General features: G+C 38.7%; 1 protein-coding gene across 4 annotated transcripts in view; it reads left to right on the top strand.

The window, feature by feature from the left end:
* CASK (calcium/calmodulin dependent serine protein kinase) overlaps positions 1-17,149 on the top strand; it is a 410,160-nt gene that overhangs the window by 159,327 nt on the left and 233,684 nt on the right. The window lies entirely within an intron of this gene.

Here is a 17,149-nt window from a genome sequence, read left to right as displayed (position 1 = left end):
ATAATTTAACCATTTTTAGAAGCAGTCTTAAATTCCCTAACTCTAAGCAGCAACAAATCTGGCTTTGATTGAAACTATGGCGTGACTAACCATTCTGCCAGTATCATTTTTATGTGATCTTCCTGTTGGAAGAACGCTAGCAACCTTGAACTCTTAGTGGCTCCATGTCACCAAAGAGACACAGGTCCTCAGTACTGACTAGAGAATTAATTTTAGATACATTACTCCATGCTGCCTCTGTTAGCAACATACTAGAGTTTAGCAGTATCAGGAAAGGATGCAGGGAGCTGTGCTACTGAGTGAAAAAGATTAATGGGTTTTATTAAGTTGCAAAAAGCAGGACCCAGCTGTAATGTTTTCATTAATTTGAATTTTTTCATTCAATTGGAAATATTTTTGACATATTTCCACAGTAGTGTTTGTAATCCAAACATTATAGCTTTGTTATGGCATAAGAACAAGAAAGAGAAACTTCATTTTCATTGTGCTTGTTAAAAGAAATGCAAAAACAGACAAGTAATGAAAAGTGAAATGGATTTGAGAAATTCTTTTAATTTTAATAATTGAAGGGTGGTACTTGTAATAACGAGAAACTCTAGTACCTCTCAGTTATTGTACAGTGCTTTTAAAAATACAATGTGGGGCGGGCACAAGTAATATAACAGATCTTTGCAGTTGGACCCTAAATATATATATAGGCTCCACCAAACCCCTGTATCCAAGCTTCTGGGAAAAGAAGAGTTACAGAGATGAACCTTGCAAATCAGGGCCATTTTCACTTTAGTGACAAGTAGGGGGACGTTTGGGTAGTTACTGGACTCGATTCTACAACTTGATCCAAGTTTATAGTCTGCATTATTAGAGCTGTGGTTTGTAATCTGTGGAATGCTTTTAAAATAAGTTTACAATTTTCCATATGAGGTGTTAATTTTATCCACATTGTTTCATTTTCCTTTAAATTTTTATATGCTGGATTCTAAAGAAAAAATAGCCTTGAATTGCAGATATGCTCAAAAAATGCTGTAAAAGTCAAATATCAAACTAAAAGGGGGTTTTCCACACTTTTCTCCTATCTTGGCTAAATCGTATAAAAGCAATTTCTCCTCTTTTTTTTGCCTAGCAACAAAATTCCCTGTATAACATATAAAAAGTGCTTAGTGATATTTCTAAAGGAGCATACATTATATTTAAAATATGCAGGATGAATGAATAGCCTCACTTTAAAGTCTATTTGGAGTCTGATCCATCTACAGCTTGTCAGATGTCTTATGCGACTCTTGCTCCTGATTTGAATGCAGCTCCTCTGTTTGGATGACACCGTTCTGTCTTGCTGCAACCTACATGAATCCTGTCTCATCCTGGTACCCAAACCAAAAGAAAAAGCACTCTTCCAGCAAATGTGGCAGGAAGCTAGTATAAAGTCTTGTTTAAATCCAGTGAGAGACATAATCTTCTCCCTTTTACTGTATGTCAGTGGGAGGAGTTGAAAACTGTTTATAGAAGGGAGAGAGGCTCATTACTGCAATGCTACCCTTAAACACCCCTAAATGTGATTTTTAATTGAGTAGACAGTGATAGAGTTAAATATGGATGAAAGGCACTACAGGACTGTGTATTTTTATTAGGACCCTGGGTGTTGTATACATGTAGCCTTTAACACTCAGTTGCCTGTGTAGTAAATTTTGCATCTTCGGGGTCTCATTCTCCACTGCCTGGCACTTTTTGTGTAGGTATTGTCAAGTGCAAATTGAGTTCAGTGATTACATGGAGTGTAAGGCAGTGGAGAATCAGGCACTTCCTATTGACTAATGTTGGAAAAATAAACTATTTTATTCTATTTCAGGTTTAAAATATGTGAAAATATGTAACTTTTTATTTTGGGTTTGGGTTGGTTGGCTCTTTTGAAAAAGACATAGAAAATCATTACCATAACTTCTAAAACACTGGAAAAGTATGGACATAAGTAATCTTTAACAAGAAGTAGTTTTGGAGTGTGGATGGTGTGTTTACTGAAGATAATACTGAAGGGTATCAGTATGCACAAATTGGCAAAACTTAAATATACATAAGATTCTTCTTTGAAAACTGCCTCTGCATGTTCACACTTACAGGACGTATGTTCTAGTGCCACTGAGCTGGTATTTATAAGGGAGATTCTGACAACATTTGATCTGTAAAAGTTATGAAAGGAGAAGACCATGGCGTCTGTACATGCAATATCCTGCATTGGTATGATCCCATAGGGCAGCGTTCTTCATTGCAAGGCCTGGGAGCTAGTGGAGGCTCCCATCGACCCTAAGTGCAGCTCACTGACTAATTGTTTATATTCCAATTTATTTTACTTTTTAACATTAGAATATGTACTGAGCCTATCAAAGTCACTTCTTTACATGTCACATTGACCACATGGTACAATGTGTGCCAATAAGTGCATCTAAATATATCCATTGTATAATAACTGCAATATTACCATAGCAACCAATGTAGAATGCTGAGTGTTCAACTGTTTGTGTCATATATAATTTTTGGGCCCCAGTGAGTTACTGGAAAGAATGGATAGATTCTTAATTCTGTTGAAGAGAAAATCAGAAAGTAAAACAAGAGAAAAAGCAGATAAGAACGTAACTGTAGATATTAATGAAACGAACAAACAGAAGTTTTAGTTACATGAGTCGCTCTGTAACATTACATCATAAAGGACTAGCAATTAGTAATTAATTTAGTAGTTGATGTGGCTCTCACATTGAAGGTTTTTTGCCTGAGTGGCCCCCGCTTGAAAAATAGTGAAGATCGCTGCCATAGGGAGTTACATCATCCCTCCCCTCCCCAGGAGCAATCTGAGCTCTGCCAGGAGCCTATAGAGGAGGAAGAGGAATAGCCAAATTCATCAGTAGTACCAGTTGTAACTGAAGTATCATCATCCGAGGAAGCCATTGCCCCAGCTTCACTGTGGCTGCCAGATGACTACAAACAGCTTCAAGACCTGTTAAGGAGGGTTGTTGACACTCCCCAAATTCCTCTGGAGGAAGTCCAAGAGACACCTTACAAATTCCTTGAAATTTTACAGAGTGCAGGGCCTATTAGGGTTGTGCTGCCCGTTAATAAGACTATCCTGGAGCCTGCCAGATTTGTGTGGCATACTCCAGCAACATGTGCGCCTACTTCCAAGAGGGCAGAAAAGAAGTACTTTGTCCCAGTCAAGGGGGCAAAATTTGTGTTCACATGTCCTGCCTTGAACTCTGGTTATTCAAGCTGCCACTGAAAGTAATAGGCAACAGCATTGAAGGTCCACTCTTTCAGATAAAGAGGCTAAATGATTGGACCTTTTTTTTAATGGGAAATATTTACTCCAATTATCACGTATGATTTTGTCAGTTACTCAAAATTTTCGGAATTCAAAGACAAGCTTCCTAAGGAGGTTATAGCACAATTTTAAGCCCTTATTGATCAGTGTAGATTGATTTGATTGAAAGATCATTCCTCCAAGCTTCAGAGGATGCAGTTGACACAGCGTCATAATCCATGGTGACCGCTGTCATCACATGCATCCAGGAGCCCTGGCTTCATTCCTCAGGATTTACTGCTTCAGGGGCTCAAGGTCAGGACTCCAGGGGAAAGTCCCTTCTAGTCCTGTGGTTGAGACACTTAAGGTATGCCTTTCCTCCATTCCACTCTTACCTCAAGTCCTCAGGAAGATGCAACAGGATGAAGCAAAGATCATCCTAATTTCTCCCAAATGGCCTAGGCAGATCTGGTTTCCCAGTTTCCTCCATCCATCAGCCCATCCATCTATCAGTATCTTTTGCATACCTCTTGACAAAGGACATGGGCAAGATAAGACATCACAGTCCAGACTTCCTCCACCTCACAACATGGTTTTTGGATGGGCATTGAACCTAGAACAGACGTGTTCTGCAGCCGTTTAAGCCATCCCTAATAGTAGCAGGAAGGAATCCACCCGAAAATGCTGTTTAGCTAAGTGGAAGAAGTTTTCTAAAGGGTCTAGTCAGAACCGTTCCTCCAGTAACACAACCTGCTCCAACATGGGATCTTACCTTGTTCTTCTTGATGTTATCTGAGTCCCCATTTGAACCTTTAACAAAATGCTCACTGACCTGTTTATCTGTAAAGGATGCCTTTCTAGTGCCCATCACTTGGACTAGAAGAGTTGGGGAACTAGGAGCCTGATGGCTGATCCACCCTACACAATATTCCATAAGAATAAGATTTCACTGAGACTGCTCCCTAAATTTGCTCTCCGAGTAATTTCGGATTTTCACCTGAATGAGACAATCATAGAATCATAGAAGATTAGGGTTGGAAGGCCCTCAGGAGGTCATTTGGTCCAACACCCTGCTCAAAGTAGGACCCGCCCTAACTACCTTACCTGTCCACTTACCTGTTTGTTTTGTCTCTCCCCCTCCCCCTAAGCCACAGGCTTGAGAACAGGAGACTCCATTCCCTGGATATATGCCATTCTACCTAGAAAGAACAGAAAAATTTAGGGAATTGCTTAGGCTGTTCATTTCCTTGCAGAATGAATGACGGGAGAAGGCTTTAAGTGGATTTCAGGCTATATTCTGCTGTGCTACCAGTTAGCAGATAGTTCTCCACATGGTGAGGGCCCGCTCTACAAGAGCCAAGACTGCTTTGGTAGCCTTGCTGCAAGAAGTTCCCCTGTTTGACATCTATAAAGTGGCAATGTGGGGTTCTCTCCATATTTTCACACGACATTATGCCCTAATGCAAGCTTCTGCAGCTGATGAATCTTTTGGCTCAGTGGTCCTTCAGTCATCAGTACTTCATTGATCCTTGCACTCTCTTCCTCAATGAGTACTGCTTGTCAGTCACCCACAGGGGAATATACATAGGGATCAGCACTCGAAGAAAGAGATTATTTAATTTATGTAGTAATTAGAGTATTTGGAGGAGTGTGGTCCATATCTGTATTTTATTGCCCTCCGTCCTTCCCCTCTGCTTTGGGTCCTTTACTCATGATTCACAGCAGTGAAGGAATTGGAGAGGTGGTTGGTCAACTGTGCTTCATTATTGAAGCTTGATGTGTCTGTTTTCAATTCTCTTATTTCTGTAAGCATTGTTTTCACCAAAGAAACCAGTTCTGAGTCAGGGTCAGATAGTGCTGAGGTTCTATAACCTCTAAGGTTATATGGTTCTAGGGGGAAAAAATGTATTTGATCATTTGAGTATCAGTGCTTACAAGGGGAGAAAAGGAAGGTTGTGCATGCAACATTAATTTGGCATTTCCTGACTTTTGAGTTTATAACCATATGAGATTGTCTCTTATTATTTATTGGGGTTTTTTTGTACTGACAAAATACATTATTTATATGAAGTAAATTATCATACATGGCTACTGGCTGTGTAGCAGATTAAAATCTTTTCCCAAGCTAGAGATTGTGAATGTGGTTTCATTGATGTCAATAGACCTCTGTTTATGGTGAAATTTTTAGTATATGAATGTTATCAGTACTCTGAATAGGAAACTAATGGAGAACTGGCAATTACGAAAAGCAATGAAACGAGCAGTAGGGGAAATGTATTTGGCAGCACAACCAGCAGAAGTTGTCAGTTTTTTCGTTATGAACTGTCTCTTTGAAGGATTTATAATAGGCCACTCTAACAATCTTCAAAGTTAAACTTGGCAGGTAGATTCTTAGACATGTGGAAAATTTATTTTTGCAAAATTTCATTTAAATTAATTATTTTGAAAAATACACCTCCTTTTCTTGCTCATAGCCATAAGCTGATTAGGGTATTGTATTTATTGAAAACTGTTTGCACTTTTATCCTTATGGATGTCATTAAGACAGCCTGAGTGTCATTGAATGGAATTGTTTGTGGTAAAATGAAGTTTTTAAATAGATTCTGATAGTTACTGTTTTCCTGACTTGGCTTGAAGAAAGCAGAAGACAAAATACAACAACAAACACCCTATAGTTCAAGCATGCTGAAAGGTTTGAGTATTGATCAAACTTACTCACCAGTTTGGTTCTAACCTTTTCTGCTAAAGAATGGTGAGCAGCTGATAAATAGGGTGATTTAAAGTCCTGTTTGTATTATAATTACCTTCATGTTTGGGAACCCAGTTACAACATGATAGTCCTCTGTTAAAAGATTGTTTTGGTATTGCAGCATAGACAGGAGAGAACCATGTTGTAGCGCTGGACTTCAGCAAAGTTGTAGAATAGTTCAGGACTATAGTAGAGACATGGTTCTGTCATGTCTATACTGCAAGAGTGAATCTCATTTTCACCTGGTAAAAGAACCCATTGTGTCATCATGACATCCTCCAACATATAGTGGTGGTTAGTGTAGATGGACCCTTAATTTTTTAGCTCTTGTGGAGAGGAGATTAAGATCCTTTTTTAAACAAAAGCCAGCTAATTATGTTTCTCTTTCAGTCATTGTGATTTTACAAAGCAGTAATTATTTTAGTGCTGAAGGTGTGAATTATTAGCTGCTACTTGATTTACTTTTATAAAATATACCCAATCATTTTAGTTCAGAATGCAGTTGTACAATCTCTCTCTTGTGCGTACGCTTCATATCAAAGGCAAAAGAGAGAGGATAATACCCAAAACAAATAATTCCTTTTTCTACCTTCCCCAATTACCACCTCACATTCAGATGCTTAAGAGTGGGCCTTGTGGAGTACTCTAAAGATGCACAAACTAAGATTTGTCAGACTAATCTGGAAAGCAAATTCCAGGGAAGCAAATCTCCTCCCACCCTCAGTGATAGAGTGCCGTACTCGCTGCAGGTATGGTGCCCATTCCGGCAGTTGCACGCCATCCCTCTGCCTCTGTCTTTGTCTGAAGCCCCTCTCTCCCCCCATGCTGATGTAGCCTCCTCATGACTCCGCCCTCCGACTAGGTCACTATTGTTGTTTCCCCTTCTGGGGGGGGGAGGGGGGGAGGAAAGTCTCTTCTCACAGACAGGCTTAGGCAGTCTTCTTTCTCACTGCCCTGCTGATACCACGTCCCCAGTGGCTGGTAGGGAAACCCAGGTGCACTCTCTACTCCAGGTTCTGGCTCAGGGACTCTAGTCAGCAATCAAGGTCTCTTCCATCCCATTCCTTGCTGCATTTTCCTGAGTCCTGTCCTAACCACTTGGCTCTCCCTTCTGAGTCTGCCAGCTTCACCACTCCCTCCTCTCAGGTAGCAACTGCAGCCTACATTTCTCTGCAGCCTCCAAACCCTCCTCCCTCTTCCCAGGCAGCATTTCCCAGCAGCCTCCTCTCTTGTCAGCCTTCTGGCTTATATAGGCCCCACCTGTTCCAGCACAGATGAGCTTCTTCTAATTAAGTCTTCTCTCCCAGTCTTAATTTCCCCCAGTTTGCCATCTAATAGGTTAATTGGCCCCTCTAGCCTGCCTTAACCCCTCAGGGCAAATGCTATCAGAACCAAAGGATCAGAAATCCCATTTTGAGCCAGTTGTATCTTCTGAGTCATTTTAAAGAGTAGAGTGCATTAAAATAAAATCTAGAAGTCAATAAAGCATGAATTACTGTGGCCTGGATCTGAAAGAAAAGATTGTAAATATCTAGCCAGACACAGGTGAACAAAGGTGATCTTTGCCAATAACCACTACTTGAGATTTCAGGAGCAGTCCGAGATCCAAGACCAAATTTATGAGATGGGGACAGAAACCAAACCTGGAATCATCTCACTTTGCCCATGCTGAGTTTCATACAATTGATTCATTTATGACAACCTCAGGTAAATACTGGGGAAGTCTAGCTACCTCATCATTCAGGTCCCTCACCAGAACTTGCAGAAAAAGCACAGGGAATAACATATTTGACATTCCCAATTAATTTGAAGGGGGCAAAAAGTAGAAACTTTTATTTAGTATTATTTTGGCTGGAAAAGGGGAGAGGAACTTGTCCTTAAACAATTTAAAAAGTACACAAATGCAATTTAACAAAAATCTGTACTTTTCAGGTCACTGAAGATTCATAGAATTTAAGTTGCTTTTCTGGGAGACATCCCTGTTAAGTGGATTGCACTGTTTATGCTGGGGAAGTATTAAATCTATCAGTCTTGTCTGTTTGTTTCTTGCACATGCACCCAGAAAAAATCACCACTGCTTATGCAAAATTACAATATTTTAAGCTTATTGCACAGGCAAGCAACCAGCCAATGCAGAGAGAGAGAGAGACAAAGTAGGCACTATTTTTACAGCTGCTGTGATATTAATGTCAACGAAATAAAGATGGTTAACCCATAATGCAATCCTTGTATTACTAAAATAGTATTTTTGCCAGATGAAATAGGACAAAACCATTATAGAAAGAAATGTTAATTTCAAGGGTCTGAGAATATTGCACCTAAAGGAGTCAAAAAGAAAAATGGGCTCTTTAAAATGGTGAATGTTTTGAGTTACTTTAACAGTGACAATCCAACAATATTGTCTAGATATGTTAAAATAATGCTAATCTAGTTAAAGCTAGGTCAGTTTGCAGCATGAGATCTTGAAACTGCTAATAAAGTATAAATTGCAGTAGTTTTGTTACTGAAGTGACCAAAACACAAATCAAGACATGCACATCTCTTTTAAAAAGATCATCTTATAACGTGCAGTTTTTTAAAAAGTGTGTGTCTGTCTGTATCTTCGTGTGGTAAATGCAAAACAAAAGAAAGTACAAGAGCAGAACCAAATCATAAAATTTGACTTTTTCAAGTCCTGGAGTTCTACCACTTGCCTTTAGCTGTTTTGCAGCCCAAACAAAGTGTTATACTCTAGTAAAAGCAGGCGTCTAGTGGTATTCTGGCACTGGAACCAGGCCTGTATTACTAAAGTATACAACTTGGACCAAGTTGACTGTCTCTTAGGATTCAGGTCTCAATCTGCTACAGGATTCCTAGGTAGAATGGGAATCAGCATCTATCCTTTGAACTTGCCAGGTAGCCACCTAGCACACAATACACAGCTCTTCAAAGCACTGTAAAATAGGAGACAGCATTTCTTCAGATTCTGCCTATGGATGGACTGTCCTGGGTTCAGTAGCCCAGGCAAAATGAATTAATTCCAGCCAGTCATCATGGACCCACTCAGAGTATGGTGTTAGCCATGCAGAGCCCACCAGTTTCAAACCAGGAGAGCTTTGATCAGAAAGAGTACTTCCTCTCTGTGAGAGGCTTCCCCTGTCTGGGGAGATGACTGCTGGACCAATTTCAGGTATTTGTGTGTGTGTGTGTGTGTGTATCTGATACAAGTTTTGTGGGTATAGTTAGTTGCTAAAGTAATATTACCTAGAGAATTTGGGGCAGTCTGCTGCTGATCTTTGTGGAACAGTTCATCTATTAGTGTGCAGAGTGGAGTAAGGAGTAGCCGGTAGTTCCAGACCAGGTGAGACTGTTGCAGAAATGAAGTTTGCAGGTTAGGCAAATTACACTGAAGGTGTGCTACTTCAGTTCTGTCTGAGAAATACAGCGTTTCAGTTACTTTTTCAGCTTCCAGGTTCTTTCCTGTCAAGTTGATAATCTCTGCTGAAACCAAAAACTACATTTTTCTGTGGTTGCGTTGAAGCAGAAGTGATGCTACAGAAAACAAGAAATTCCAAACTGAGGAAGTAAGGAAAATGATTAAAATAAGGGCGTTAGAAGTACTAGTAGTTCTCTTCAGGTTCAAGTGGAATTTAACAACCTTGCTGCTGATTTCTGCTAAGGGGTTTTTAGTTTGTGAATATCATTGTTTAGGGCCAAAGCTTGCAATCTTTATGCAAAAACCCATTGTTGTCAATAGTTTTCTCAAAGCAAGGACTGCAAAATTCAGTCCTCAATAGTCCGTCATCTTGACCTGAGTAACTGAACCTATTTGATTTAAAGCTACAGTAGCGAAGAGGACTCCAAAGTCAAACCCAATAAAACTATGTTAATCCAAGTTAAAATTAAAATTAGTGATGATTCTCTTGGGGAATCTTGGGGCCCTCTCCTTATGGCATATATCTGCTTTTTTTGCTATGATAGTCTACACTTTTTGCTCTGTTACCTGTGCTGTTCCTATTCTGTGGATAAATAGGAAACTTCCTTCTCCAGGGCTTTTATTCCACCATCTTTACTAATTTTTTTTTTAAAAGGGATGACATTTTAAAATTTGGGAACTATGGCCCCAATCCAGCAAAATATTTACAAATATGATTAACTTTAATCATGTTAGTTCTGTTTAAATCAATGGGATTATTCATATGCTCAAAGTTACTTAAGTGCACATACGTAAAGTGCCTTACTGGATTTGGGTGCAATAGTTCCAGATATGAGTTCTAGTTTTGCTTGTTAGGCAAATTCATACTTTGAAATCACAGCCACCGCTGGTGAAATTATAGCCCTGTAATGCACTTAATTGATTATTATATACAGTATAATAAATTTTTGGTGGAGTCATCCGCTTTGAATGACTTATGGGGAATGCAGAGGGCGAATGTTTTTCTGCAAAATCTTGATGACCTAGTAAGTGGCTGGCCTTGGGCATACGTTAATTATTTAGAGAGGTGGAAAAAATGTTCTATTTTTATGCCAGGATTCTATTCTATGTTATCCAGACCAGTAAAAACATTGAAAATGGCTAGAGATAAGAGTACATTTAATTCTCTGCAATTTTTAAAAAAGATTATGTATGTGTTCAGTGATCTGTTGTCTGAATAACAATTTCATATTATGATCTGTGTTGCCTGCCAGTGGGAAATCTGTATGTATACATATACCTTTTTTTTTTTTTTTTTTTTCCAGATTTACCTAAACTTGATAACATGCTGCGATTAATTCTAGAAACAAATGTTTTATTTGTAACATTTATTATTACTATATTGAAATTGGTAAATTAAGGCAAATTCACACAAATTCTCTTTGATTGTTGCAGGTATAGTAAAGGAAAAAGGTAATCTTAATGCTCCACTCCCTGAAAATAAAGATCAGCACAAGCAGGGATTCTAAATGTAGGCCATGCACTAAAGTTAATGTTGCTGCCTTTGTCTTTTTAAGTCTAGAGGATTTTGAATTTCCTATTAGCAAATCATTGATTCTTATTTGGAGAGAAGTTATTTTTGACTACACTTTGTTCATTTGTGTTATCTACTGAACTTTTGATGATGCCAAGCCTGTGCGCGTACTTAAATATATATTTCAGTTATTGATGGGACACAGTGCTATATCCTGCATTCCCAAATGTTTGAAATTAAATGAAAAGTGAAACATACCACCCACTAGTACGTAAGACTTTATATCCCCAATTAATACATAGATTATGTACTTTTGCTTTTTCTCTTCAATATCTTCTCTAAATTCTTCTTTTCTATTTACAGAGTAACTATATTCAAATTTGTTGAGAGAGTGAAAACTAGTGAAAGATGCACATTTGTGATAGTGTTTTACCATCATCTTCCTTGGTATCAAGACTTATTCCTGTCTACACAAACAATACAGGAGAGAGTAGTAGCAACCTTGTTCAGCCAGAAAAGATTTAGAGTTGAGAATTTTGTCTATACATATAAATTGCAGGTTGGTTAGTTTGTCATAAATTATATGGCTGCATTAATAAAGATGCCTTTTACTTAAATGTTGCTTTCTGTACTTTCTAAAATGTTCTATCCATTCAGAAACCTTTGAAGTGGAGGGCTGAAGTCTGAAGACAGCCGTTGTGTTGAATATGCCCATTTTCACTCGTGAAACTCAAAAGTTTTGTTACTAATTTGAGTTGCCAAATCTTTTGAATTTCTCCTCTTCCTCAGTTGTTAAAGTTGTCGTATTCTTCCTTCTTCTGACACAGTTCCTATCATTCCAACAAGCCCCCTGCATTTATTTGATCTTTATTTAACTTGTTGGCTGCCACCTTTCCCAAGAACTACTGCTAATAGAAGTAAGTAGAATGGGGGATAGTTATAGGGGAAAGAGGGAGATTTATTTACATTTCAAGTAATGGAATAAAAGTATTTATTTTTAAGCCATTTGCTCATCCTTTTTTGTTGCATGTGGATGCATTGTAAAAAGTTGACTGTGCTAAGATTTGTTACTAGCTATTTAAAAAACAAACAAACAAAAAGTAGCTTTCAAAGGTTTAAGGCAATTATTTGCAATAGGCAACTGTTAATCTGTGCATTAAGACTAATTAATAATATGCCGTCAAGATTTTCTGAAGACTTCGTGGAGGTCCAGGATATTTCCGAACCAAAATATAGACTCTCATGAAATGGATGAAAATGAAATGGCATTAAATTTTTTAAAAGAACTAGAATTGGTCCTAGAACTTCATTTGTGCCCAGAGACTCATTCTGACCTTACAAGCCCATCTTTTTCTACCTGTTCACATACCTGTTTTGTTTTCTTTATTTCTGGAAAGGAAGTTTTTGGCATTTTTATCCCAACTAATTCACTCTCAGCAGTGTATAGCCTTCTATGGATTTTTAAGCTTTTAATTTTATAGAGCCACAAATCCCCCCTCTACCCCCTCTCAAATCTCTGGCTTCGTTTCTCCAAGATTAGCAGAGTCAATTTGTTCCTAAGTGTCTCTGTGGCCCATTTTAGGACCAATGGGCCCTGGGTTCTTTGTGCTCCTTGGTTTGAGTGCAGGTAGCAGCTCTAAGCTTCCTGGTTATGTTAAACTATGAAAGGTGCGGTGTCTCCCCCGAGAGACTGAATCAATACATTTATATTCAGCCCAGATGACCTCTAGGGCAGTTTGTTATTGTCTTTTATAGAAATCAAGGAAGAAGAAACTAACACATTTTACGAGAAATGAAATCATGAAGTTAAAAGATTGGATATAGACAGAGTCAGGAATAAAAGAAAAAAGCATGGAAGTCGGGTAATCTGGTGTATGCAAAGAAATAATTAACGCCCAAAGCAACAATTAATTGCTGCTTCTATCAAATAATAAAAATCCTACAAATTTAATACAGTTAGGACTCTTCCTTTCCCTTTCTGACCAAAAGCAACATGAGAGGCTGCATCTCCTCCTTTTGCTACAACCAATTCCTTTCCCCCAAACAGTGTGCTGGTCCCAACATGCATGTCAGGGCTGTTCTAGCCATGTGCATTCTATGCTATGGTATGTCAGTACAGCTCCTAGTGCACTCATTCCTCCTTCTCCTCCTCCTATGGCCTGGCTATCACCAGCTATCTGCTTCTCAGGCACCCTGGTTAGGCAGACCTTTGGGATGCTGAGGGTACTTCTCCTTTCTGGAGAGTCCTGATGGGCTCCTGGATCAGACTTGTCAGTCAAACATTTCATTTTGTGTCACTTTTCTCAGTTGCTACTTCTGGGCTGATGCTTGTGGGGCTCCGTTTATTAAAGTAAGTTCAGTTTACAATTTGGTCTTGCACATCAGTTGAATACATACTTCCTTGGCAGTGTGTCTCGCACATACCATATATAGCATAACTAGATGGTGCCTTTTTCATTTATTTTGTGTGAGGTTTTCGAATCTAAATCAGACATATTAGTAAAATACTAGGAATGTGTCTGTCATGAATCACAGGGTGTGCTTTTTCTTTTGCCCCTCTGCAGTCTCTCATGAGTGACCCTTTGCAGGGACAGACTCTGAGCCTCCCCTTTGCTTAAGAGGGAGTCCCATGACTCTGCTACTCTTATACCAGATCCCAATGCTTCAGCGCCCCTATTTCTCACCATGGGTCATTTAGCAGGGCCAATTTGGCTTAGCTAGTTTCACTTGGCCTAGGCATTCCTACTCCTAGGCTTGGACAACCAACCAGCCCCTGCAGCATTCTCTGTATTACTCTGTCACAGTCTTGCAGCCACTGCTGCCTGCTTACCCGCATTCCTTTATAGGGTCTGTGTAGGATTGCATGTAATGGGGGAGTCACTTAAGGATACTGAACAGTAATGACTTGAGTGAAAAGATCAAGTTTGCCCCTTATCCAAAATTTGTTTATTTTCAACTAAAACAGTATGCTATTAAAAACACAGGTGAACTTCCACAGAACTCTGTCCAGCATACAAGCTGCGGTTTCATTAAAGTTGACTTGCAAATATATTTGTCTGTTTGCAGAATCAGTGAGTACATCCTCAATTGGCAATGTGTGTACCCCTACGTTTTTATACTACAGCTACCACCATGCTATCTGAGCTTCTGTATGTCTGTCAATTTTTCAGAGTAGCTTGCAGCGTCTGGATATTGCTGGATTAAATATCTTTGACCGACTGAGAGATTGTGGGTGAGATTCTATGCTGCTCCTCTGGGAGGTGAAGCACAAATTTACCTCCCAGAGGAAGGGGTACCTCCCAATCCTGGGCTGCTCTCTGGGCTGTTTAACTTACTGCAGCCTCCCTAAGATGCTCTACTGGCAGCAGCCTTGCTCAGAATCTCTGCAGTGCTGTGCTTGGGCCCTGCCCTTGACATGCCCCTCTTGTTCCCAGCTATGCCCCAATACACCACTATCAGGCTTGTGAACGGATCCTTGGAGGACATCCTGTGCCTGCTGTTTTCTTCCATTCCTGCTCAGGGTCAATTCTTCCTCAGCGATGTCTGTGACTCTTAGAGCCCTTTAAAAGGCTGTAGCCTTTTTACCTGGCTTAAATGGGCCAGAGTGGAGCTGAGGATCTCATCCAAACTCTTGTGTTGTTTTTAAAATGGAGCTGTTCTCCCAGAGGGTATTGTAATGATCACAAACTTAATTTGGTATTCTCCTAGTTGAAGTGTTTATGTATTGTTTAAGCTTCCAAGTGGTCTTATTTGTTCTGAAGATTGAATAAATAATAAAGGAAATATAATTGATTGTACATAGCTTTTGTGTTCCAGGTATATTTAAGAAACTTATCAAAGAGAGGCACTATGTATTTAATGATCAAAACTAGGAATTTAAATTAAAAGTAATTGCTGTGACCAAAGCTTTGTTCTTACAGTGTTGACCATTAAAAGTCATCACTTGACAAAGCAGTATTCATCAAAGCATCTTTTGCTAAAGTGGGGGGGGGAGGGGGGTATGGTTGCCAAGATTGATTTTTGAATGGCTTCTGCTGTACTTTTGATTATGATTTGGCCCCTTCCTATCACTTCTACAATGCTTAGTTACATCAATCAGTTATTGTGGAAGCAATGCTTCTTGTTTGCCTCTAATGAGATGCACAATTTTTGGTGGGATACATTTCCTGTTTTCTACTCATCTCTGCCTGTGGTTTTGCTCTCCTTCCCCTGTGGTTTATCTTTTTATACTTTCCCTCTTAGCACTGCTTTGTCTCTACTAAACTTCTCCATGCACCATTAGCATCTAATGATAAAATAGTCAAATACTAGAGTGTAGTGATGTTCTCTCTCCTAGTTAAATGACATCCAGTTGTCCTAGAGATGAATAGGGTGAATTTTAATCCCATTTTGACAGTTTGGTAGAACAATACCTCTGCTTGAAATTAGCCCTGATCTTCATTAGAAACTTTCTTTAAATTTAATGTTTTATATTTTTGCATTACAAATAAGGTACTATCTTTCCTCTTCAGTTGAGCAATTATATTTTTAAATGGCTCCAGGAGACTTACTTTGGGGCGTCAGTATTGAAACAGCTAGGCTAACTTTTTGTTGAACATGTTTTAAACCATATGGGGGGCTCCCTTTTCCACGTTATAACTTACCTTTTCATTAAGGAAGTCTGAATTTTCAAAGTATTTAACAGGAAGTCATTAAAATAGTGCCAGTGGAATGCAATTTATAACATGAAAACTTAAATTTGTGTCTCCAGCTGCTCAGAACCCAAAGTTAGAAGAAAACTGGAATCCTGAAACTCTCACCAGTGACTTTAGTGAAGGACCCTGGGTAAAGGCAAGAGAATGGGTTGAAGTGAAATTTGTGGAGAAGTATCAAGAAGTAGAAGTTGTATAGATTAAGTACTTTAAAGGAAGTTGAATGAAGAAAGTAAAATTGTTCAAAAGGAGGACAGTTAAGTTCTAAAATCTTTTTACTTGCTTCAATATTTTGTCCTAACAGGAGGTTTTGTTGGCTGGTAGAGATGCTTGCTATAAGATGTAAGACCTACAAGAGTTTACTAAATGATACAAGGCACCACTTGTGCCTTACAAACAGTCTTAATCATTAGGGAGAACCCAGGAATAGCCTGAAACACTTTTGGTATTTTCTACATGTGGAAGGAGAATGGACCTTGGAGTAATGAAAAGCAGATTCTGGTGTAGAAAACTTTTTGCTGTCACAAAACACCACTAAGATATTTTGCGGAATTCTAGAAACGTTGACTCTGTAGCACTTAACTGTGCTCCCATCAGACCTCCCAATTTAAGTAGGGGTCAGGTCTATACTTGAGTGAAAGACCTAAGATATACACAGTTGCTGCAGAAAGTGATAGTCGTTCAGTAGATACCTTTCACTGTTAGTACTGGAATACCACAGCATGTTAGAAGATGCTATGGAATGGGTGGCTTCTTCTCTAAGGATGGGACACAAACCTGAGATCTTAACTACTATTGATAAGAAATAACAGTAGATTTTTCATTAAGACAAGCTAATTACAGCATACTGGACAAAATAGAATAACTTCATTTTTGCCTAGCTGAAATTGCAAATGAGTGTTGATATTCACTTCTAACCCTAAGTTGTTCAGTAATATTATTCTGTGCTGGTAAAAAGATACTGTGTTCCACACCAGACGCATAAGTGATCACTGTGCAAAGTTTGTTCTGTAGTTTGTTTATAAAGGTTTTTGAGAGAAACTTTATACTGCAAGTGTAAAATATGATTGTTATAGGAAACAAGATTGCAATATGTGTGTTTAAAATAAAAGTTCTATCTTGGACTGACGTTTAATTAAATGTTAAAGTTATGAATTTTTTTCTAAATTTAGAAAAATGTAGATTAGCAAAATAAAGTATATAATGGAGCTGGGAAATTTTCTTACCTTATTTCTTTTCTTATTTCTTATCTACTTCACATGGTATGAAACTAAAATGAATAATAAATACATATTCCTGCCATTTCCCGTGCTATCCTAGATACTTGTAATTTACTTTAGAAGTGTCATAACATTTATGAAAATAGTGCTATTGTTCCTCTCTCAATGGTTAAGTATACACATGTCAAAACATCCCAAAGCCATGAAAGCATCATCATTTATATTCTGCCATAAATAAGTTGCATTCAAGTAACTCTATGACAATGAAACCCAGAAAA

Source organism: Emydura macquarii, unplaced genomic scaffold (genome assembly GCF_026122565.2).
Source record: "Emydura macquarii macquarii isolate MOO-44397 ecotype Brisbane River unplaced genomic scaffold, CSIRO-AGI_Emac_v2 contig_1043, whole genome shotgun sequence".
NCBI lineage: Eukaryota > Metazoa > Chordata > Testudines > Chelidae > Emydura > Emydura macquarii.
The sequence above is the reverse complement of the archived record's forward strand: the minus strand, read 5'-3'. Positions and strand labels throughout refer to the sequence as shown.